Here is a 20,304-nt window from a genome sequence, read left to right on the forward strand (position 1 = left end):
AGGATTTGATAATTTTTTCACGTATGAAAAATCTTCTGTTAATTTAGCAACAAGCAGCAGTGCTGAAATCAGGAAATGATCTGACAGTTTTTCTTTTTTCTGTTTTAAAAATACCATCTATTCTCCCTGTTTGTCTGTTGAAAGAGAGAGAGAGAGAGTCAGTTTCAGTGGTGAATTGAATTAAATGCTCGATACAGCATTATGCACATCAGGGCCAATTATTTTCTGTGTTCCCCCACATTTATCATTCATCTGTACCATTGCAACAGCAGCATAACAAGAGCAGCCCCCTGGATTCCAAAGCACCCTCAGAGCTCCTTCTTCCTAACCCCAATCAACACTGATCTCTTACCAGCTCTCTGTACCTCCTTTCTCTCCTGAAACACCCCAATGCCTTCTACTAGTCTTCTTTCAAAGGAACCTTTATTTGTGAGGTTTAAAAGGTGCTTTATTTTTTCAATACGCCATGTTTTAATGAGTATATGATTCTTTGATTTGGCATCACCTATAAGTTGGTTTTGAAGCAGTTCCTTGATGATCTCTCCATTCCTTTGGGGGTGACTCTGCCAACAAGGGACAGGTTCCATTATATTCCAATTTGTGTTGCTGTATATTTCCACGTAGAGACACAGAAGAGGACTCGACATGCTAACATAGCATTCCCATACTCGTCACGGAAATTAGGTGTCTGTTTCTGGTGGCTCTGTCTTGATACCCCTTGCTGAATACGTCTAACTTGGAGGTGGGTTAGAGCATTTTTGACCAAGGACAGCATCTTGGAGAAGAATATGTATATGTAACCATGCTGACCACAGCTGCTGCCTTGGTACAAACACAGCCCCAGCTACCCTTGCCAAGATTCCTGGAAAACAAATAACCTATCACTTGGTAACAATTCAATAATTTGAATTTTCCTGTGAATGGCTGTTTCTTGTCATGTTGCCCATGTACTGATTTGTATCAGTTTGAACTTTTTCTCAGAAATCAAAATGACTAATTTTTCCATCAACCACGGCAAAGCTTAAAATATGAGAGACGGAGGAACATGACCTTTTAAAGTTGGTTAGAAAACAAGAATGTGTCTCTGAAAGGTAGCACCAGCCCTGGAGAACTGGCTAAGCGGCAACACCTGAGGCATCACAGTCTGCGCTGAGGGTTATGAGCAAGAGCAACAGAACCTGGGCTCTACGGACGGAACACAATGTGGGCAAATGTGCTCTGTTTTTCCTTATTATGCTCATGCTGTACAAAAACCAAAAACAAAGCAATAGCAAAGCAGTGATTAATTGGTGCTGCTTTGTTTTGTCTATGTTTAGAATTTGTGAGCCAACAGGTATACCTGTCTCTTCCTTTCATTTTGGTGTGCTCCTTCCTGTCTGTCTTCTTCGCTTCTGGTTCCTTGACACTGGGAGCAGGGACTGGATCTCATGAGTGTGGTTTGGACAGATGTGGAGGATGGGTAGAGTGGAACCATTGTCGTCAGCCTCCGACCAAGAGCGCAGCTCCCTCAGAAGTCAGTTAGCAAAGTTATTTAAGCCTGGCAAAACTTCTGTTTTCCTAGGGTGTGAAGGATTTCTGAGAGTCTTTTTTTGCTTGTTGTAAATGATGTCCAGATATTCCCGTGCTAGCTTAACACCACCTGGCACATTGTGAGCAGGGGCACTCTTCTGGGACTGCACTATTTTCCCCTAGAGTTCACATTTTGTTTATCTGACATTGACTCTCACTTAAAAGCCACAGAAATTTCTAGTCAGTTCTTTGTTTTTCTCTTTCTCTCCAAATAATTGCTTTTTTTTCCCAAACTGGTTTTTAATAAATTTCATTTAAATTAGAAACAATTTTATTTTACATACCAATCCCAGTTCCCTTTCCCTCCCATCCTCCCATGTCCCCACTGACCCCCACCCCAATTTCATCCCCCATCCACTACCCAGGGAGGGTGAGGCCTTCCATGAGGGATCATCAAAATCTGTCAGTTCATTTGGGGCAGGGACTAGGCCTTCCCCTGAGTATCTAGGCTAAGAGAGTATCCCTCCATGGAGAATGGACTCCCGAAGTCCTTTTGTGCACTAGGGATACACCCTAGTTCTACTGCCAGAGGCCCCATAGACTGCCCTGTATTCCTTAGCTGACACCCACATTCGGGGGATTGGTCTGGTCCTGTGTTGGTTCCTCAGCTGTCAGAACCGGTCCATGAGTTCCCACTTGCTCAGGTCAGCTGTTTCTGTGGGTCTTCCCAGCATGCTCTTGACCCCTTTGTTGGCCACTCCCCACTCTTTGGAACTAGAATCCAGGAGTTCAGCTTAGTGTTTAGCTATGGGTGTCTGCTTCTGCTCCCATCAGCCACTGGATGAAGACTAGGATGGCATATGAGGTACTCATTCTCATTAAAGGGGAAGGGCATTTAAGGTACACTCTCCACTATTGCTTAGATTCCTAGTTGGGGTCTTCCTGGTAGATCTCTGTACAATTCTCTAGTGCCAGATTTCTCTTTAAACCTATAATGGCTCCCTGTGTTGATGTGTCTCTTTTCATGCTCTCCTCTATTCATTTTCCCACTCAGTCTTCCTGATCCCACATGTTCTTCTCCCCTCCTCTTCCTCCTAGCTCCCTTCCCCCATGCTCTCAATTTGTTCAGGAGCTCTTGTCCCATTTCCCTTCACTGGGGAACCATGTATGTCTCTCTTACCATCCTCCTTGTTTCCTAGATTCTCTGGCAGTGTGGATTGTAGGCTGGTAATCCTTTGCTCTATGTCTAATATCCATATATGAGTGATTACATACCATGTTTGTCTTTCTGTGACTAGGTTACCTAACTTAGGTTGGTTTCTTCTAGTTCCACCCATTTACCTGCAGATTTCAAGATTCCACTGTTTTTTTTTCTGCTAAGTAGTACTCCATTGTGTAAATGTACCATGTTTTCTTTATCCATTCTTTGGTTGAGGGACATCTAGGTTGCTTCTATGTTCTGGCTATTACAAATAGCGCTGCTATGATTATAGTTGAAGAGATGTCCTTGTTGTATGAATGTGCATCCTTTGGATATATGCCTAAGAGTAGAAATTGCTGGTTCTTGATGTAAACTGGTTCCTATTTTCTGGAGAAACCGCCATACTGATTTTCAAAGTGGCTGTATGAGTCGGCACTCCCACAAGCAATGGAGAATCGCTCCCCCTTTTCCACTTCCTTTCCAGCATAAACTGTCATTGTGTTTTTGATTTTAGCCATTCTAACAGGAGCAAGATGGTATCTCAGAGTTGCTTTGATTTGCATTTTCCTCATGACTAAGGATATTGAACACTTTCTTAAATGTCTTTAAGCCATTTTAGATTCCTCTATTGGCAATTCTTTGTTTAGCTCTGTACCCCACTGTTTAATTGGAACCTTTGATATTTTGGTTGATTAGCTTCTTGAATTTTTTTGTATGATTTGGAAATCAGCCCTCTATCAGATGTGGGGTTGGTGAATATCTTTTCCCATTCTGTGGGCTGCCATTTTGTCTTGTTGACCATGTCCTTTGCCTTACAGAAGCTTCTCAGTTTCAGGAAGATCCCATTTATTTATTGTTGATCTCAGTGTCTGTGCTACTGGTGTTATGCTCAGGAAGTAGTCTCCTGGGCCAATTCTTTCAAGGGTACCTCCCACTATCTCTTCTAAGAGTTCAGTGTGGCTGGACTTATGTTGAGATCTTTGACCTATTTTGACTGAAGTTTTGTGCGTGGAAATAGACATGGATCTATCTGCATTCTTCTACATGCCAGCATCCAGTTGTGCCAGCACCAGCACCATTTGTTGAAGATGCTTTCTTTTTTCCATTGTATAATTTTAGCTTCTTCGTCAAAATTCAAGTGTTTGTAGGTGTGGGAGATAATATCAGGGTTTTCAATTTGATTCCATTGGTGGGTTCAACAGACATCTATAGAACATTTCATCCAATCACAAAAGAATATGCCTTCTTCTCAGCGCCACATGGGACCTTCTCTAAAATGGACCACAGACTAAGTCTGTTGAACCCACCTCGGCTATAACTTCTGTTAGTTCCTTTGTTTCTTTGTTAATTTTCTGTCTGGTGGTCCTGTCCAGTAGTGAGAGTGCAGTCTCTATAAGTGTGTGGGGTTTAATGTGTGATTTGAGTTTTAGTAATGTTTCTTTTATAAATGTGGGTGCCTTTGTATTTGAGGCATAGATGTTCAGAATTGAGACTTCATCTTGATGTATTTTTCCTGTGATGAATATGAAATGATCTCCTTTGTCTCTTTTGGTTAATTTTTGTTTGAAGTCAAATTTGTTAGATATGAGGATAGCTACAGTGGCTTGTTTCTTGGGTGCATTTGATTGGAAAATCTTTTCCCTACCCTTAACTCTGAGGTCACATTTGTCTTTGAAGTTGAGGTGTGTTACTTGTATTCAGCAGAAGGATGGATTCTGTCTTTGCATCTATTCTGTTAGCCTGTGTCTTTTTACAGACGAGTTAAGAACATTGACATTGGGGGATATTAATGACCATTAATTGTTGATTCTTGTTTGTTTTGGATTTGTTTTTGGTGGTGGTATTGTGTGTGAATTTTTCCCCCCTTTTTTCGTTTTTGGTAAAGTGGGATTATCTATTGCCTGTGTTTTTTTGTGAGTGTAGTTAACTTTCTTGGGTTGGAGTTTTCCTTGCAGAACTTTCTGTGGGGCTGGATTTGTGGATATGTATTGTTTACATGTTTTTTTCATGGACTATCTTGTTCTCTCCATCTATAGTGATTGAGAGTTTTTCTGGGTTAAAGTAGTCTGGGCTGACATCCATGGTCTCTTAGTGTTTGTAGATCATCTATCCAGTACCTTCTGGCTTTCAGTTTCCATGGAGAAGTCTGGTGCAATTCTGATAGGTCTGCCTTTATATGTTCCTTGGCCTTTTTCCTTTGTTTATTCTGTATGTTTGGTGTTTTGAATATTATGTGGTGAGGGGCCTTTTTCTTGGTTCAGTATATTTGGTGTTTGCTAAGCTTCTTGTACTTTCATAGGCATATCCTTCTTCAGGTTGGGAAAGTTTTCTTTTATGATTTTGTTGAATATGTTTTCTGCACTTTTGAGCTTGGCTTGTTTGTCTTCTTCTATACCTATTATTCTTAGGTTTGGTGTTTCCATGGTGTCCCATATTTCCTTGGTAATTTATGTTAAGGGTTTGTTGGATTTATGATTTTCTTTGGATGCTTCTATCTCCTCTAGTTTATCTTCACCTCCTGAGAGTCTGCCTTCCATCTCTTGTATTCTGTTTTTATGCTTGCATCTTTAGATCCTTATTATTTACCCAGGTTTTCTGCTTCCAGAATTCCCTCAGTTTGTGTTTTCTCTGTTGTCTCTACTTCAGATTTCAGGTCTTGATCTGTTTGTATTGTTTCCTTCATCTTTTTGATTGTTTTTTTATTCTTGGCTTTCCTTACTTTCTTTAAGAGATTAGTTGATTTCTTACATTTTTGAGTTTCTTTTTTCTTCCTTTTCTTTAAGGGATTTTCTCACATCCTTTTTGAGGGCCTCTATCATTTTCATGAAGTCATTTTTAAGGTTGTTTTCCTCTGCTTCATCTGTACTGGGATGCTCATGTCTTGCTGGTGTAGAATCCCTAGACTCTGGTGGTGTCATATAAGTTTTTCTGTTTTTGAATGTGTTCTTATACTGTCATCTTCCCATCTCTTCTTCCAGTGGGTGCAGGTGGGGTCTGTCCCTCTCCTGGTGGGTATGAGTTCAAGGCTCTACACTGGCCTCTCTCACGGAGGGTGCAGGGGCAAGACAGGAATTGTGGCCAATGCTGGATGCTTTGTTCCGCCTCCCAGTCCCTCTTTCCAACTAATTGGTATAAATTCTGCAATAGTTCTTTTCTAATTTCATACTTGAAGTGAAAACATGTAAGGGAGCTATTTGAACACAAATACAGTTTTTCTCACTACTAAATATCATTTTGTGTTCAGAATGACTAGTTGAGACTAGACTAATTTGAAGACCAGAGCAGTGCATTTAAGACATGTAAATGTAAGCTTCTCTCTTAGTTTCTCTAGACCAGTGATTCTCAGGAGTCACCTGTGACCATCAGAAAATGCAGATATTCACATTCCAATTCATAACAGTAGCAAAATTACAGTTATGAAGTAGCAACAAAATTAATTTTATGGCTGGATGTCACCATAACGTGAGAAAGTGTATGAAAACATTGCAGCATTGGGAAGGGTGAGGACCATTGCTCTAGGCCTTTCTTTCACTGTGATCTGATACTGGTTTGCAGAAATAGGTAGGAGAAAATAGTGACAATTAGTCTAGATAATCAAAGTAATTGAACAAAAGAAAGAAATTCAGCTCTGACTTTGGTTGGAATAAAGTAATGCATTCTCACTATGATATACATTGCTTAATCTAAAATTTTTTGAATAATTTTCTATTTTTTGAGATTATAACATAATTTTATCATTTCACCCTACCCTTTCCTCCCTCCAAAGTGTTTCATGTACTTCCCTTTGTTCTTTCAAACTCATGGTCTTTATTTTTTAATTGTTGATTATACACACCCCCACACACGCAGGCACACACACACACACAAATACAATCTGCCAAGTTCATGTATTATTACTTGTATATGTGTATGCTTTCAGGGCTGACCATTTGGGATGGAATCTCCAACTTGTGTGCTCTTCCCTAGGGAAGACTATTTCTCCCACTGCCAGCATTCCTTAGTTGCCTGTAGTTCTTGGTGTAGGACTGAGGCCTCCTGGGCTTTCCCCTTCTATGTTAGCATGTCTACTGGTGTAGTCCTACTTCAGGTCATGTTTAGTCAGCCATGCTGGTGAGACTTCTTTGTCCGATGCCTTATTTTATCTGAAGTATTGGTGTTTAATTGAGCTGAGGGAGGGGGAGGGAGGAAGGAAGGAGAGAGATATAGAGACAGGAGAGAGGCTATTTGGTTCAAGATGGTCTTGAGCTTTTAGATATCCTGCTTCTGGAGGGTTGGGATCACAGACACACCCCAGCATAGCTAGCTAGCTATCATCATTAACTGCTCTTTTCTACTTATCTCTTATGTGTCCCATACTTCTTACAGCACTTCTTTATTTAAAGAATGCAGTTATAACCATTGGATGCTAAATTAAAATCGATCCATGGTTTCACTAAATTTTTGTGCTGGAATGTGCCAGTTTTGGGTTTATAAATGTTGCAACACTCATTAAGGATCTGAGATTTGGAGGTACTATTCATTTCTGTCAAGTCAAGGACTGCTTAGAATTCTGGGTTAGAGATGGCATGAAGGCATTTCTTTGAAGCATTAGCACAAAGGTGGATATAACAGTGTGGGTAGATGGCCCTGGCATGGAGGTCATGTTCTTCCTGTGTGGTTTCTCAGATAACAGTTCTCAGATCACAAGCACACCACCTTGTGCTTATGAGAGAGTAGATATCAAGAAATGCTTGGAGAAAAACATGAGGGCTGGAGGAAGATTATGCATATCTATTGCGTCATGGAAAGCCCATCTCGGTTTAGATCGTTTTACATGAGAGAGAAATGTCATGACTGATAGACACCTAAGGATAGTAATTTATCCCTGGAAAAATGGACATTCTAATACTAGGTTATAGTCTAGTTTTCAGGCTACAAAGTGTTAACTGTTTAGGAAGGAATGTTTTTTAGAAAGTTGTTAAAAGTAGTTTGCGGTATGGTCCAATAATTGTTGATTATAAGTCTCTAGCTTTTAATTCCTGCCTGTGGTTTTAATTAGTTTTAATGAATGTAAATTGTGTGGTCCTCAACTGACCTGCTCAAGTTCATTACTCTCTGGGTTGTCTGAAGTGGGCTGTTTCAGGATTAACTGTCATGCTCAGAAAGAAGAGTCCTGTCACTCATGGCACGGCCCATAAGGGCTGTTTTCTTCTGGGAATGAAATCGAATGCACACAAAACATGCAGCTTCAGTGAGCAACTAGTGCATTCGAGAGTGACAGGAGTGGGACTCAATCAATGCCCAAAAGACACAGGCTTCAGATACAAAGTGAACGCCACAAAGTCCTTTGCTCACATTTGTGTTATTAATATGATATGTCCTCATGTCCTCACCAATTCTTATTGTGATTGAACTTGACTTTATTTGAAAAAGTAGGGGCAAAGTTTAGGGCTTAAACTCAATGTAACATATGGCCCCATGGATTGTTGTCCAGATTAACAATACAAAGAATGTGTTTCTCGCTGTGTGCTGAACCTTAGCTCCAACCAGAAAGCAGCTGGGTACAGCCTTAATGATCAGCATTTGTTTAAGAGTTATTTCAATAACTACCCAGTAATAATTATTACTAATTTTATATGATCAATTGTATGTATTAAAGTCAGGAAGCAGCATTAAATACTTTTAATACATAGCCTTCATTGTGATAAAACATACACAGAAATTTCTTACATAAATAAAATCTACAGTTGTTCACTCCACAAGGTAAGCCATTGGGGAACACCAGTATATCTTTTTAACAAGGAAATTTTAACATTGATATAATAGTTTAATCTAAAAACTGTAGCCTGGTTTTTGTCAGTTGTCACTATAGTGTTTAACTTGTGTTCATTTTGCTAAACCAGTGTTCACTTACCTGGTTTTGTATTCCGGATGTTTACCTGATCATGTTTTTGATGTTTACCTGATGATGGAGTCTTTCTTGGGGAGCTAAGGTCTTGGAAACTTGATGACCACAAAAACCATGCTTAGTCAGTAGTTTTCAGATTTTGTCTTGTTAATGCAGAGAATGAAGTTCATAGACAACAGAGGATGTGTTCTATAGAGAAGTTTATTATATGTTTGTAGATGGCAGCTTAGCTATGTTGAGTGAGATCAAGAGAGAGAGAAAGAGAGCAAGAGCTAGACTTGTAGAGTTCCTGTAAGCAGGATACCTCCAGAAAATAGCCTGCCATTGAGTTGCTACTCTAGGGGTGTTTTAATTGGCAGAAACTTGGGTGAGGTGGGGATGTCAATTGGCTCACCATGTGTCCATGTTCCTCCTCTTAGTGTTGGTAATGTAAGTACATATAGCCTTTAGTCAGAAGAGCTCAATTAGGTTGTAAAAAAGGGCAGGAAAAAGAACTCTCCAGGTATTATTGGCATCCAGCAGGAGGAACTGCTGCTTTGGGTTCCTGCCCTACATGCCCAGTTTCTATTTCTTGGTCATATTACTGTTGGATGAGATTAACACTTATATCACAAGAAAGCTGGTTATATGTGTGGGTTCCATATAATCAGTTGAAGAGTTCAATAGAACAAAGACTAGACCTTGACTTGTGTAGGGTAACTCCAATTAAACTCTTTGATTTGGATACACATACACACGTACACATACTACATAGGCTTCATATGTGTGTTTTTCCATATGGATTTTTCAAACACTTTTAATACTAGTTATCTCTTACCCAAATGCCCACACGGCTCCACCCAGAAACGTCCCTTCCCATTATTCTCATTTTCCTTTCTTTTGTCTTTCTCCCTTAAGATCTTTCTTCTCCATCCCCACCAATGGTTTCTTTCTAGTTTACTGGATTCTATAGGTGCCTGACGGTAAATACAGCAATCTAAAGATTCACTATTAATATCCATGTATGAGTGAGAACATGTGACACTTGTCTCTCTGAGTTTGGGATAGATCCCTTAGTATGACGTTTTCTAGGTCCCTCTGTTTACCTGTGTAGCATGAAAAATAAGCGACCCAGAGACTGATATTGGGATTCAACCTGAAGGTCAGGGAAGCAAAACAGCTCTCACCTCAAGCTCAGACTGAAAGGGCTGATCCACGCATGAGCTCTTCACCAAGACTCAGACTGTTGCCTCTCCTCAATGTGGCTGAAGAATCCTGAGACCTCAATGTCTTTCTATCCTCCTTGATATTGAGCCTTCCTATCTTCATGGTGATTAGAAAATGAATGCCTACTACTGAGACCTTGCTCCTGTCTTATATACCTCCCTGATGCTGGAATTAAAGTTGTGTGATCTTAGGTGCTGAGATCATCTTTGTGTGAGCTGTTTCTCTTTAGGACTGAATCAATCTTGTGGAGATCTAGGTGGCCTTGGACTTAGAGAGATCATTTTTACCTCTTATTCCTGAGTCCTAAGACTACATGTGTGTACCACCACCTCCTAGCTTCTAGCTTCTGGAATTAAACATGTGTGCCTGACATCTATGGCTTGTAGCTGACTTTGCTTTTTGAATCTTCAGGCAAGCTTTAATAAACCATATATACTATATCACCACAGAAACCTTCCATGTTTCAGTTCCTTCCTCCAGGTTCTTGCTTTGAGTTCCTGCCTTGGCTTCCCTCCATAGTGAACCATTACCTATAAGTTAAACAAATCCTTTCCCCCTAAGTTGCTTTTGGATAGTATTTCTATCACAACAACAGAGAAGCAAACTAAAACAAACTGCTAGTCCCTACAAGGAGAGTCAGTTCTTTAAAGGTGTGGCTCCTGGTAAGTTGACTATGCTCCAGGGGGTGGCCTCACCCCCATGAATTTATCTGCAGCTCAAATTGAACTGGGTGGGACTGCATGAAGGCACCAGTCCTGCAGAATAATAGCCCCAGGATTTCCATGATTTGGGGCAACAGCAGGAAAATAGAGAGAAGTTTTGGTGAGGGTCTAGTATTAATGGTGTACCAGAAGCCAGAGGACTTGAACAGACCAACAACTCATTGCAATGAACATTTGCAAGTAAAGCTGTTTGGACAAAAGGGTCTACTGCGTGACACACCACAGTGCCCAAGTTCACTATGACAGATGAATACGTGTTGGAGAGATGGAGAAGCACATTTTTTTCTTTTTTTAAATTTTCTTTTCTTCTTTTTGAGGGTGCTACACAGGAAGAGGGTGGGCCTGGAAGGACTGGGAAATGAGTAGGTTTGGGGTACATGATGTGAAATTCCCAAGAAATCAATAAAAAGAATTATGTTAAAAAGACAGGAATTTGGAAGGAAGGTAAGGGCTGAGTCTAGGTGTAGTTAACGGAGAAAAGGGGGTATGAATGTGATGAGAATACATTGTATGGCACTCCCAAAGAAACAGTAAGAATATTATATTAAAACAATCTACTCTTCTGGGGATTGAGGTTTTTGGCCTTGAGACTAAAAGAGCATGACGGAATCTCAGGCAGTTGAGTTGCTGACAAACCCTGCCCATTTGGGGCTTGCTACCCTTAGTTAATTCTGTTCAGGAAGTGATTTATTGTTGGCTCTTTTCCGTTGGAGAAAATTGACTATACATTTTCTTTTATGGTATGTTTTTCCAGTCCAGGATTCAGTCCAGGATTGTGCATTCAATTTAGCATTCATATGTCTGTAGTCTTCTTTCAGCTGGAACAGCTCCTTGGCTTTTCTTTTGCTTTCGTTCCATTGACATTTTTGAATAAACTAAGATGGTTGACTCTGAGAAGGTACTTTTCTTATGATAATATTTAAGTTTTATGTCTTTGGTGAAATATTACATAAGAATTACACTGTTTTCTACATGTGAACATGTACCTTATTGATGGAATTTTTATTATTTAAATTTTTTCATACAATACATTTTGATCATATTCTCTTCCTCCACACAAGCACTCCCAGGTTCTCTCACCTCCTTATCCACCCAAAAACATAAAAATAAAAAGCCCAAACAAAGCACACAAAACATAGGGAGTCCCTTTTGTGTTGGTCAGCTGTCCCTGACCATGAGGCCTGCCTGCTCTGGACTGCAGTTGATTAACTAAGTGTTGTCTTATTGGAGAAAACCGATTTCCCCTTCCCCAGTGGATACCAATTGCAATGGATTCTTGCCGTGTGGTAGGATTTTGTGTCTATGTTTCATTCATACTGGAATTTTGTCTTTGGAGCTTTTACAGGTCTGTGTATGCTGTCATGGTTTCTGGGGCTGCTGTGTGTGTATCCGTCCTGTTTTGCTGGAAGAAGCAATTGCCTTTCATTCATCCATCATCTATACCTCTTAAGATCTGTGAACCTACTCTTCCACCTCGAGGGGAGCACTTTGATATAGACAACTACTTAGTGCTGAGTGCTCCATGGTCTGCTACAAGAAGTTTCTCTGATGAAGGTGGAGTGATACAGGGAACTATGGGTGTAGCAATACTGATGATGTATTTTTGACCACTTGTGTAGGGTGGGAGCAGCCCTACTCTGTTAGCCCTAGGTATTTTCTTTGGGAAGTAATAGTGATATGTGGGAAAATACAAAGACAGGATGATGCGCTATAGATAGCCTTCTCTTTTAAACTTTTTGGCACTAGACCAGGCAAGCATTGATGACTCTTTCCTGAATAAATTTCACAAGTATGAGTGTAAAAAGTCAATTTAAAAATCTCTTTCTGTGGTGATTAGGTGGCATTTTTTTGCTGTAAGAAATCACCATTTTCCATTTAGCTTTTTGTGTATTTGTTGAAAGGACATAATAATTCATATTTAAGTCTTCAGACTGCAATATATGACCTGTATCTATTGTGATTATAGGGAACATTATAGACTTAATGAGTAAAAGTCCCTTCAAGACAGCTGCCGGGCCTTCTGGCTTGCTCTCTGTAACTTCTGGAGCACTTCATTTCTTTTTCTGATACAAGAAGTTGTACCGGATGAGTTGGTATTTTCCATGTTGCAGTCTTGGGATGCAGCAATGTTTCTGGAGAGTTCTGTTTCTGTTAGTGGCAACAGTATGTGCAAACAAAGGTCCATGTACTGCCATGTCTTTTTAACAAAGTCGGTGGCTGGAATAAGCAAATGGTGAACAATAATGGGAGCAGCTATTCTGACAGACAGTATACATTGGGATAGTTTGCCCATCAGTTACTGAAACCGAGGGGACAGGCTACATTTAATAAAGAAAACGAACAAAATCTTATAGTTGAGTTTTAGTTTAGAAAAGGCTCATTGAAGCCAAGAGAAGGAAGCTGCATATAATCTGTGACTTTCTTTCCAGTGAGTGCTATTACTTTTGTTAGAAGAAGCATCCTTGCACTGTCACTTCTACAAATTAATGAGATCATTTAAACCTTACTGTGTCACCAAGTGACCAAATATTGATAGTAGCAAGATGGACCAGACATATATTGCAGATAAATAGTTAAAATATAATATTGATGCAATTGAAGAAATTAAGAAATGGCAGTTGGGCTGGAGAGATGGCTCAGCCATTAAAGGCTAGGCTCACAACCATGGAGACACTGGCAATGCAAAGATCAGACCTGTGACAGCTGCTGAATCCCAGAAAGCACTACACCATAAAGTGGGAAGTAGTTGGGGGTTTAGCCACTGAAGGATGCAGCATGCAAATAAAGATCTCCTTCTAGAAAAACTAGGAAATAGTCAGTTAAGGGCTGGAGAAATAGACCAGTGGTAGACTGCTTGCCTAGAATGCAATGCTGTGCTCAGTTCCCAGTAGAGAGAAAGGCAATTAAAATGTACAAAACTCCATAAACAACAATATTACACAACAAACCCCCCAAATAATGAATTGTAAGAGCAGGTATGTAAGTTGCTTGTAGGCTACTAGAAATAAAGTTAGTCATTGGTCTTTGACAACTATCTGTTCTTTAAGGCAGAGAAAACTTTATTATAAAACTCATTGCATCTATAAAGATGGTATTAGTAATGTAATAATCGTATTAGTAAAATTACTAAACCATATTACCTATGACTGTGGGGTGTAGGATGGAGGTGGATATTGTGAGCAGAAGGTTGGACAGTGATGTCACTTGCAAAGGCTCAGAACTTGCATCCTGAGAAAGGTGTTTTGAATTCTGACGATGAACAGGAAGTAACATTTGGTGAAAGGGTAAAAATACCGTGATACTGTCAAAATCTGAGGACTCATGCTGATATAGGGAGAGAGAACAAAGACCCTACATACTGTGGTTAGCTGGAAAAAAGAACCTCACTTATCCATTCAGCTTAGTGGAGAAGTGAAAGTGGTGTTTTGCAGAACACATTAAGGAAGGCAAAGTAGAAATCAATAGATAATACTTGCTGCCTAATGATTTTTACCATAAGTGAAAAATCGACAGTGAAATATTTCAGGCCATTTGCTAGAAACTCAGAATAGGACTTGTATGGCTGCTGACAGAAATGATTGCCAGACTTGAGAACAGAGAACTACAGACCAGAGCAGATAGCATAGGGCCACTCTTACGATGTTGACTGAAGGGCCTCATCTGTTCCTCTTTGACTAGAAGCTGATAATGGCTCTAAGAACTTCTCGTTTTCTGTCTGTAGTCATAGACATGGGGCGGCTTGTTTGATTCTTCATATACATGTTCATTGGAGGCATATGCAGGGTTTGATTTATGGGGTTTCCCCTGTAAACTACAACTCACCCACAGGATGTTTCCCAGGGCAGGTGAATTCCCGCTGAGTTGTAACTTTATTCAGGTGCCATTACAGAGGTTCTATGAAATTCAAGCCTGAAGGTGTGCTTTTCGCCATGACTTGATTGGTGTGGCCTTGACATGGCTTCACGTTTTGTGTGTAATGCAGACCAGAGCAGACACATCTGTTGAATAGTACATGCTGGATGCCTTTGGGGTGACGCAGATGTCGCATGTTTTTTCATTTTTGTGAGCACATTGGCATCGCTACATTTATACATTGAAACTCCAGTCCTCATTGTGATGATCAGTGGAGATAGAACCTTTGAAAGGCAATTACTGGGAATGAGAGCAGGATTCAGGATGAGATTAGTATCTTAAGAAGAGGAAGAGAAGTCACTCTTACATGGAGAAGGTGGCCATCTGTAAGCCAAGGAGAGTTCTCACCAGGAATTTACTTGGCAATATTTGGAGCTTGAATGTTCCGGTCCCTAGGACCATGGGAAACAATTGCTTCTGGCTTAAACCTGCCCAGTCTATTCTGCTTTGCTGTAGCCTACCAGACCACAGGTATTCATTCTGTGGTGTTTTATGCCTTATGTGTGCCTCATATATTTCTTAATTGTGGCAAATATGTCAAATGGATCAGCAGTGAAAAAGTTTATTGTGCTTGTCAGCTTATAATATTCATTCAAGTCTCAATGAGATCCTTTTCATTTGAAAATTCAATTGCTTGACTTACAGGAGTACTTGCATAGCCTGGATGGAAGTTCAGAGACTTCCAGGGAGACTGTTACTTTAGGAGGTGCATCCTGTGGTGATGAGGGATGCAGGATGTCATGTGCATCTGTAGACATCATCTGTAGAAATGTTCCATCTTCCGGCCTGTCACATGGATGCAATGATTCTTACTTTTACTGTATAGGTCATTATGGTGTTAAATGTATTAATGTAACTAAATTTCTTGGAAAATGTATTGTGAGTGCTTAAGAAAAAATAAGTGTTAACTCCTATTTGTTGGAGGAACTTTTAGGTATTCCCCCTAGCTTCAAATCAGGAGATATGACCAGGGTATCAAAGTTAAAGCTGTAAACCAAACAAACTTGCTTGAGAAGATGTACAAAAATTATGGCTAACTTTTGGTTTTTAAAACATTTTATTTTTAGACAGGGTCTAACTATGTTGCTCTGGCTGGCCTGAAACTCCACTATGTAGACTAGGCTGGCCTCAAACCCAGAGGTCTGCCTGCCTCTGCTTTCCCAAGGTCAGGGATTAAAGGCACGTATTACCATGACTGCATGACTAACTCATTAGTACCTAAGGAGCAATGACTTTTTCCAGGCACAGGTACCTGTAACCATCATCAGGGGACCCATTTTCCTGGTGTTGAGAGGCCAAGAAATTTCAATTTCAATATTAATAGAATGCTTGAGATTTCCAGTAACCTCCAAACATCTTTAAATTGTAATTTATTCATTCATCAACTGTCAATCTATTTACACATACCTTGCTTCATTTTCACAAGGACAGAAGAGCTCATATGAAATTATCCATTCCCCATAGAGGGATACTCTCTCAGCCTAGACAAACAGGAGGGTCTAGGCCCTGCCCCAAATGATGTGACAGACTTTGATAATCTCCCATGGAAGGCCTTATACTTTCTTTGAAGCAAAAGAAGGATGGGATGGGGGTCCGTGGGGGGCATGGTCGGTTGGGAGGGAGAGGGAACTGGTATTGATATATAAAATAAGATCATTTCTAATTTAAATAAACAAGAAAAAATTCACAGAATGTGGAAATTTGTGCTTTCTAAACTCTAGCTTAAGATATTAATAGATGAGCTGTTCCTCCGGCAGCATCAGATAAACAGGCCGGCTTCCCGGCCTGCATTCCAGTGCCTGCAGATTGCCTGGGAACTGCACAGAGCTCCCAATCCCGGCGGGAGCCAAGCACCCCAGACTCCAGATCTTCTCTCCCACCAACGAGACCAGGAAACCAGAGGAGGCAGGGAGACCAGGGGAGTAGCTGTTCCGGATCAGGTACAACAGGACCCAGCATAGGGTCCAGGGGACCAGGTAGGAGGCTAAATGCCCCAGATTCCTGTTCTTCTTCTCCACCCACGGGACCAGCATTTGGACAAGGAATAGAAGAACCACCAGATTATTGGACTTGCTAGCATCCACCAAAAGGGAACTCTGGTCCCCAGACCAGTAAGGGGCTCTTTCTGCACCCACTAGAAGAAGAGATGGGAAAGAGACAATACAAAAACACAGTCAGCAACAGAAAAACAAATATGACACCGCCAGATTCTAGAGACTCCACACCAACAAGACCCCAACATTCCAATGCGAACGAAGCAGAAGAGAACGACCTTAAAAGCACTTTCATGAAAATGATAGAGGCCCTAAAAGAGAATATAGGAAAATCCCTCAAAGAAATGGAAGAAAAAACAAACCAAAAATGCAAGAAATGGAAGAAAAAACAAACCAAAAAATGCAAGAATTGGAAGAAAAAACAAACCAAAAAAGGCAGGAAATGGAAGAAGAAATGAAGCAAAAGATGCAAGAAATGGAAGAAAAAACAAAGCAAAAAATGCAAGAATTGGAAGAAGAAACATACCAAAAAAGGAAGGAAATGGAAGAAGAAACAAAGCAAAAAATGCAAGAAATGGTAGAAAAAGCAAAGCAAAAAATGAAAAAAAAATGGAAGAAGAAACAAACCAAAAAAGGCAGGAAATGGAAGAAGAAACAAAGCACAAAATGTGAGAAATGGAACAAAAAGCAAACCAAAAAAATGCAAGAAATGGAAGAAAGAACAAACCAAAAAATTCATAAAAGGCAACAAACGGATGAAAAGATAAACAGAAAATTGCAAGAAGCAATGCAAACACTGCAAGGGTTGAAAACTGAAATAGAGACATTAAAAAAAAACACAATCTGAAGAAAGGCAGAAAATATAAAAGCTGGACAGTCAGGCACTACCAATACAAGCATTACCAACAGAATAGAAGAGATGGAAGAGAGAATCTCAAATGTTGAAGATACACTAGGAGAAATGGATTTATCAACCAAAGAAAACCTTAAATCCAACAAATCCTTAACACAAAACATCCAGGAAATATGGGACACAATGAAAAGACCAAACCTAAGAATAATAGGTATAGAAGAAGGAGAAGAAATCCACCTCAAAGGGACAGAAGGCATATTCAACAAAATCATAGAAGAAAACTTTCCCAACCTTAAGAAAGACATGCCAATGAAAGTACAAGAAGCCTACAGAACACCAAATAGAGTGAACCACAAAAAAAATATCCCCTCGCCACATAATAATCAAGACCCCAAACATACAGAATAAAGAAAGAATATTAAGAGCAGCTAAGGAAAAAGGTCAAGTAACATATAAAGGCAGACCTATCAGAATTACACCTGATTTCTCCATGGAAACTCTGAAAGCCAGAAGGTCCTGGATAGATATTCTACCTACACTAAGAGACCATGGATGACAGCCCAGACTACTATACCCGGCAAAGCTCTCAATCACTATAGACGGAGAAAACAAGATATTCCATGACAAAACTAGATTCAAGCAATATGTGTCCACTAACCCAGCCCTACAGAAAATTTTGGAAGGAAAACTCCAACCCAAGGTAGCTAACTACAACCAGAAAAACATAAGCTTAGAGAATTCCTCTCTACGAACAGCCAAAAGAACAAAGGGGTGAAATTCCACACATAATTCCACCACCAACAACCATCGCAAATCGAAGAAGGATGAGCAATCAATGGTCATTAATATCCCTCAATATTAATGGCCTTAACTCACCCATAAAAAGACATAGACTAGCAGAATGGATTCGAAGACAGAACCCTTCCTTCTGCTGCATACAAGAAACACACCTCACCCTCAAAGACAGACATTACCTGAGAGTTAAAGGTTGGGAAAAAATTTTCAATCAAATGGACCCAAGAAACAAGCAGGGGTAGCAATCCTAATATCTAACAAACTAGACTTTAAAATAAAATCAATCAAAAGAGATGAAGGAGGTCATTACATACTCATCACAGGTGAAACCCACCAAGATGAAGTGTCTATCCTGAACATCTATGCCCCAAATACAAAGGCATCCACATTCGTTAAAGAAACATTATTAGAACTTAAATCTCATCTAAAGCCCCACACAGTTATAGTGGGAGATTTCAACACACCACTCTCACCACTAGACAGGAATAACAGACAGAAACTCAACAAAGAAGAAGCAAAGGGTCTAATAGAAGTAATGACCCAACTGGGATTAACAGATATCTATAGAACATTTCATCCACATAAAAAAGAATATACCTTCTTCTCACCACCACATGGAACCTTCTCAAAAATGGACCGTATACTTGGCAACATATCAAACCTCAGCAGCTACAAAAAAATTGAAATAACTCCATGCATCTTCTCAGACCACCATGCTTTAAAATTAGAATTCAACAACAACACAAATTGCAGAAAACCTACAAACTCATGGAAATTGAATAATGCTTAACTGCACCATCCCTGGGTCAAAGAGGAAATAAAAAAAGAAATTAAAGACTTCCTTGAATTCAATGAGAATGAAGACACAACATACCCAAACCTATGGGACACTTTGAAAGCAGTGCTACGGGGGAAATTCATAGCACTAAGTGCTCACATGAAGAAACAGGAGAACAGTTATACCAGAGAATTAACATCACAGCTGAAAGCTCTAGAACACAAAGAAGCAAACTCCCCCAGGAGGAGTAGACGCCAGGAAATAATCAAATTGAGGGCTGAAATCAATAAAGTAGAAACCAGGAAAACAATACAAAGAATCAATGCAACGAAGAGTTGGTTCTTTGAGAAAATCAACAAGATAGACAAACCTTTGTCCAAACTTACCAAACAGCAGAGAGTGAACACGCAAATTAACAAAATCAGAAATGAAAAGGGGGACACAACAACAGACTCTGAGGAAATCCAGAGAATCATTAGGTCATACTTTGAAAACCTGTACTCCACAAAATTTGAAAATTTAAAGGAAATGGATGACTTCCTGGACAGCTATCATTTGCCAAAACTAAATCAAGAACAGATAAGCAATTTAAATAGACCTATAACCCCTATGGAAATAGAAGCTGTCATCAAAAGTCTCCCAACCAAAAAAAGTCCAGGTCCAGATGGCCTCAGTGCAGAATTCTACCAGAAATTCAAAGAACAGCTTATACCAATTCTTCTCAAAGTGTTCCACACAATGGAAGCAGAAGGGTCTTTGCCAAACTCTTTCTATGAGGCTTCAATAACCTTGATCCCCAAGCCACACAAAGATACAACTAAGAAAGAGAACTTCAGACCAATATCCCTCATGAACATTGATGCAAAAATACTCAATAAAATACTGGCAAATCGGATCCAAGAACACATCAAAACAATCATTCACCACGATCAAGTAGGTTTCATCCCAGGGATGCAGGGATGGTTCAACATACGAAAATCCATCAACGTAATCCACCATATAAACAAGCTGAAAAACAAAAATCACATGATCATCTCACTAGATGCTGAAAAAGCCTTTGACAAAATCCAACACCCCTTCATGATAAAGGTCTTGGAGAGATCTGGGATAACAGGGACATACTTAAACATAATAAAAGCTATATACAGTAAACCAACAGCCAACATCAAACTAAATGGACAGAAACTCAATGCAATTCCTCTAAAATCAGGAACAAAACAAGGCTGTCCACTCTCTCCATACCTTTTCAACATGGTACTTGAAGTTCTAGCTATTGCCATACGACAACAAAGGGGGATCAAGGGGATACAAATTGGGAAGGAAGAGGTCAAACTTTCACTGTTTGCAGACGATATGATAGTTCACATCAATGACCCAAAGAACTCTACCAGGGAACACTTACAGCTGATTAACACCTTCAGCAAAGTGGCAGACTACAAGATCAACT

General features: G+C 39.9%; 1 pseudogene; it reads right to left on the reverse strand.

Moving 5' to 3' along the window:
• Nucleotides 1–501: 501 nt before the first annotated feature.
• Nucleotides 502–775, reverse strand: LOC101834054 (annotated as a pseudogene).
• Nucleotides 776–20,304: the final 19,529 nt, after the last annotated feature.

This window comes from Mesocricetus auratus, unplaced genomic scaffold (assembly GCF_017639785.1).
Source record: "Mesocricetus auratus isolate SY011 unplaced genomic scaffold, BCM_Maur_2.0 Super-Scaffold_100051, whole genome shotgun sequence".
NCBI classification, from domain to species: Eukaryota; Metazoa; Chordata; class Mammalia; order Rodentia; family Cricetidae; genus Mesocricetus; species Mesocricetus auratus.